General features: G+C 41.9%; 1 pseudogene; it reads right to left on the bottom strand.

Annotated features, from left to right (window-relative positions):
* LOC102810675 overlaps positions 1-5,960 on the bottom strand; it is a 17,568-nt pseudogene that overhangs the window by 1,308 nt on the left and 10,300 nt on the right.

Below are 5,960 nucleotides of genomic sequence, written 5' to 3'. Positions count from 1 at the left end.
ATTTCCTGGTCTGCTGCGGATGTAGATCCAGGGTGCAGTTGACTGGAGGCTGCGCCACCATGGGCATAATTCGATTAGGAAGTGCTGTTTCCTCGTTCGTGACTTCAAACATTTTCAAATCAAGTGGGTCACCAGAAAGCACTCCGTCAATTCCTGTAAGTGAATTACAAGTAGTCACACAAGCAGTAAATTGGGATTTTACCAATATCTTACTGCAAACGTTTTTTTCTGGCAAAAGCAAATGTGTATTTTCCACTTATTGAATCCCCCAAAGAGCTAAAATGTCTTCGGTAAAACTTCTAGTCTTATCTAAACAAATAAGATTCAGCTTTTCACAAATATTTATCCATTGCGGACTGATACAGAAAATACCATTATATATTTATTTTTAATCTTTCTTGGGCATACATAATGCCAGCAGTCATTGCAGCAGGGAGAGCAAAGAGTACTGTAATGGTAATGATGCAAGACACTTGATAATGATCACCCCCAACTACTACTTTATTTAAAATGCTATTTGATAATGGTGTAGATAAATCCAAGCCACTGCCACAAGACAGTAGAAATAAATAGGCATCGCTGTAGAGTTTAAATTCAGTTGGTTTAGAATGAACAAGCTGTCCTTTGGAAGTACTAAACCCTGTTCTAACTACTATGGCTTTGATGAGTTCTCCAGTATAGACACAAGTTTGAACAGATGTCCCACAGAACAAAGTGTGTAGTTTATGTATTACTGAAGTACATAGCTCATTTCCCATTCCTTGTATGTCTATTGAAAGATTTGGAAAATTAATTTTTGTTATAGGAACACTTTTCTTTTGTTGACATTCGCTCACTTAACAATGCAAATACCATTGTTGTTGTTGTTGTTGTTAAGTGCCATCGAGTCTGTTCCGACCCATAGCGACCCTGTACAGGGTTTCCGAGGGTGTAAATCCTTACGGGAGTAGAAAGCCTCATCTTTCTCCCGCGGAGCGGCTGGTAGTTTCGAACCGCTGACCTTAAGGTTCGCAGACCGATTCGTAACCACTACGCTACCAGAGCTCCTTAGTGGCTATGAAATGGGCTGCGAACCTTAAGGTCAGCAGTTTGAAACTACCCGCTGTTCCGGGGAGAACGATGAAGCTTTCTGCTCTCGTAAAGATTTACAGCCTCAGCAACCCTGTACAGGATCTGTATGAGTCGGAACCAACTCCACGGCGCATAACCACCACCATTATTGAGTCTAAGGCATGCCTGTCCTGTTTAATGGAATCACCACGACATCTCCTGACACTCTGAAGAAAACATCTCTTCTATTTCTTCATTTACTTTGCAAATCAAAACTCGTACAGTACTGTAAGCTGCCACCATAGCATAGTTGGTGGTGGTTATGTGCCGTGGAGTCGGTTCCGACTCATAGTGACCCTCTATAGGGTTTCTGAGGCTGTAAATCTTTACGGGAGCAGAAAGCCTCATCTTTCTCCCACGGAGCCACTGGTAGTTTCGAACTGCTGACCTTGAGATTAGCAGTCTGACTCGTAACCACTATGCTACCAGAGCTCCTTCCACCATAGTATACAACATAATATATTGTTTTCTGATGGAATATAGTGCGCTTGGAGTCCTGGTGTGACACTGTAGGATAAGCACTCTACCACAAGATTGGTTTGAACCGTAAGGATGGCAGTTCACACTCACCAGCCATTCCTGGGAAACCCTATACAGGGTTACTATGAGTCGGAACCAACTTGACGACACTTAATAACAACAATAGTGAGCTTACAGTTGATTCCATAGACATAACGCCAATTGCTAGAGCACACTAATAGTATTCATTGTTGTTGTTGTTGTTGTTAAGTGCCATCGAGTCGGTCCCGACCCATAGCGACCCTGTACAGGGTTTCCGAGGGTGTAAATCTTTACGGGAGTAGAAAGCCTCATCTTTCTCCCGCGGAGCTGCTGGTAGTTTCGAACCGCTGACCTTAAGGTTCGCAGCCCAATTCGTAACCACTACGCTACCAGAGCTCCTAATAGTATTCATTAGTGCACCGTAAAGTAAGACTAAACAGCTGGGAAATGTAAATTCGAAGCTTAAAAACAGAAAGCATTTTCGCAGTAGTTTCATTTACTCCATAAAGTAGTTTTTCTGTAGGCATGCACCTCCTTTGTTGATGCTGTTTTTTATAAACTGACGTACAGGAAACACCTTTATCCTGTCCCTTTAAGAAATGGAAATTGTGAAGGAGTTTATTCCTGAACAACTATGATTGCTGACAGAACGAATCTGTTGGAATTGAGTCTGTGAATATGCTCATCTCATGCCTGTTCTCTTTAGCCTGATTCTGAATTAAATAGACACAATGACTATTGGAAATTTCATGAGCTAGAGATTTTGGACTTGAAAATGGATGAGTTTCTAGAGAAAGCAAGTAAATGCACAAAACCACATTCTTAATCCATCAGCAGTACCTACTGCACAGTTTTAAACTACAGCTCTAATACAGATAGATCACTCTCAGAAACCTGCCACGCGGGCATCCAACAGAGGAGAATGTCACCAGTGCAAACCAGTCCTTGAAAGGCTAAGGAAACTTCCAACGACTCAGATTATAGCCATAGACTTCAGCTCATCTTCATGACCCTAATTGGTACACTTCCTTTCTTATTTGTCCATGTCTAGTGGTTTGGTGGAGGCCTGGTGTGGCGCTGTGGGTTAATGTGCTGGACTGAAAAGTCGATTTGAATCGCAACGTTGGCCGTTCAAGCTCACCAGTGCTCCTCGGAAACGTCGCAACTGACTCAATGACAACAAGAACAACAAAGTGGTTTGGTTTGGAGTCCTGGTGTAGCGCTATAGGATACGCACTGGACTGATAAGCACAAGGTTGGCGGTTCAAATGCACCGGCTGCTCTTTGGGAACTCGACAGCACGTAACAACAACGTCAGAATCGACTGAACAGCACTTAACAACAATGGTTTGAAATATATTACGCTTCAAAATAGTTGAAGATAACTCCCAAGTCCAGACACCAAGATGTTAAGTGTCTTGTAGTTTGGTCGCTTCCGGCTTCTACTCGCAGTCTAACTCGGCGGCCTCCAGGTGGGGCAACCCAAAGGGCCCGGGGCAACCGGGCCACCACTGTTGTTATCGCCACCTCGCCTCACCCCAGCCCTATCGCTCTTGGCCGGCCCTGAGGGTCCCTCGAACTAGAAGGACCACCAGGGCGCGCTGCGGCTCAGAGCGAGGCCAGCTGGGCTGAGGTACTACTGCGTGCGCGCTCTCCTCCTCTCCTCCTCCTCCGCGCAAGGCACCAATGAGGACCATAGGGAAAGAAGCCCAGGGAAGGGGCAGTCTGCACTTGAAAACGGCCTCCGCTGGCGCATCTGCAGGATCACCGCCCCGCGGAGCGCGTGCACCTGCTCACACACGTCAAATTTGGGGTCCAATCTCCGCCAACTTCTGATCTCCTTGACTCTTTCCCTTGCTTTTCTGTTTCATTTATTTCTGCTCTCATCTTTATTACTTCTTTTCTTCTCGTGGCTGTGGGCTTCACTTATTGCTGGTTTTTAATTGTAGATTTTCTGTGAAGCTGTTAGTTTTGATTCTTCTCTTTGGATATGTGTTTATTGCTATAAATTGCCCATTGTTGTTGTTGTTAAAAGTGCCGTCGAGTCAATTCCAACCCATAGCGACCCTGCATAGGATTTCTAAGGAGAAGCTGGTGAGCTTGAACCACCGACCTTGCGGTTCAAACCGACTTTGCAGTCCAGCGTATTAACCCACAGCGCCACACCAGAATGCTTCAATACTGCAACTCAAGGCTTGATGTTTGTCTTCAGGACTTTCAACTTGAAAAATGCTGAGCATATTCTTTTCTTTTGGCTCTTTAACTCCAGTGTTTTGCGAATCTCATTATAATGCTTTACTTTGTCTTCTAGAGTCACCCTTTGGAATCTTCTGTATAGCCCTTTTACTTCATTTCTTCTTTTCACTTTAGCTTCTTTATGTGCTACAAGTTTCAGAATCTCTTCAGCCATCCATTTTGAATCTGTTGTTTTTTATCTTTTTAATGATCTCGTTGTCTGTCTGGTGTCCTTGATGTCATCTTACACTTTGTCTCGTCTTCAGTCATTATTGTTCAATGCATCAGGTCTGCTTTTGAGATGTGGGATATAGTCAAGGTCGTATTTTGTTTCTCGTGAATTTGTTTAAATTTTCTTCGAACCTGTATATGAGCAATTGATGATCTGTTCCACAGTTGGTCCCTGGCCTTATTCTGATGGATGATACTGAGTTTTGTTATAGCCTGGTTCTACCAATGTAGTCAGTTTTCTTTGTGTGTATTCCATCCCGCAAAGTCCACGTTTATAGTCACCGTCTATGTTGTTAAAAAAAAAAAAGGTATGTGCAATGAATACTTATTGGTCTTGCAAAATTCTATCAACAAGGACATAGTTTCCAATTACTGATCTTTGTTTTCAACTTTTGCATTCCATTCACCTGTAATTATCAATCCATCTTGATTACAATTTCAGGTTGCAGAAGTTGATTGTTGTTGTTAAGTGTCATCAAATCAATTAGGACTTATAGCTGCCCCATGAACAACAGAACAAATTACTGCCCTGTCCTGTGCAATTGTCACAATGGTGATGTTTGAGCTCATTGCTACTGTCACTGTGTCAGTTCAGCTTGTTGGAGGTCTTCCTCTTTTTCACTTTACTAAGTGTGCTATCGGTGTCCTGTGATGGGTCCCTCCTGACAATATATCTAAAGTATGAGAGATACAGTCTCACAGATTTGTTTATTCTTCTGGCATTCAATAGTACTTTCAGTATTCTTCTCCAACATGATATTTAAATGTATCAATTCTTTACTGTCTTCCTTATTTATTCTGCAGCTTTCGCATGCATATGAGGCACTTGAACATACCATGGCTTGGGTCAGATGTACCTTAGTCTTCAAAGTGACCTCTTTGCTCTTGAATGCTTTAAATAATTTTACAGCAGATTTTCTAATGCAACACGTTGTTTTGATTTCTTGACTGCTGTTTCCATGAGTGACGAGTGTGGATCCAAGCAAAATAAAGTGTTTGATAACTTCAATCTTGTCTACTTTTGCCATGATGTTATTTATTGGTCCACTTGCAAGGGTTTTAATTTTCTTTATATTGAGATGCAATCCAAGGCTAAGAATAACATCTTGATAAATGTAGAAAAGATTGAAGTTGTTGAAGATTTCATTTTACTTGGATCCACTATCAACACTCATGAAAGCAGCTGTCAAGAAATCAAATGATGTATTTATTGCACTAAGCAAAGCTGCTGCACAAGATCTCTTTAAAGTGTTCAAGAGCAAAAATTTCAGTTTGAGGATTAAGCACCTGACCTAAGCCATGGTATTTTCAATAGCCTCATATACATATGAAAGTTGGACAATGAATAAGGAAGACCATAGAAGAATTGATACATTTAAGTTATAGTGTTGGAGAAGAATATTAAAAGTACCATGGATTGTCAGAAGAACCAACAAATCTGTGTTGGAAGAAGTACAGGCAGAATGATCCCTAGAAGCCAGGATGGCGAGACTTTGTCTCTCATACTTCAGACATATTATTAGGAGCAACCAGTCCCTGGAGAAGGACATCATGCTTAGTAAAGTGCAGGGTCAGCCATGAAAGGAAGGCACTCAGCGAGCTGGATTTGCATAGTGGCAGCAGCAATGGTCTCTAGCATAACAACGATTGTGAAGTTCACACAAGGCAGGGCATTGTTTCGTCCTGTTGTGCATAGGGCCTCTATGAGTTGGAACCAACTCCACAGCACCCAACAACAACACCATAATACTTTTTGTGTTGTTACATTTTTATAAAGCTTTTAAACACCTAAGTATAAGTCACTTTACAATGTGAAGTTAGAAACAGAGAATTCCTGAACTTAGAAATAGAAACATATATACAAAGGTAAGTCAAAATTTGTT

The sequence above is a fragment of the Chrysochloris asiatica genome, unplaced genomic scaffold, assembly GCF_000296735.1.
Source record: "Chrysochloris asiatica unplaced genomic scaffold, ChrAsi1.0 scaffold00020, whole genome shotgun sequence".
NCBI classification, from domain to species: Eukaryota; Metazoa; Chordata; class Mammalia; order Afrosoricida; family Chrysochloridae; genus Chrysochloris; species Chrysochloris asiatica.
This window is presented reverse-complemented; position numbering and strand designations above follow the sequence as displayed.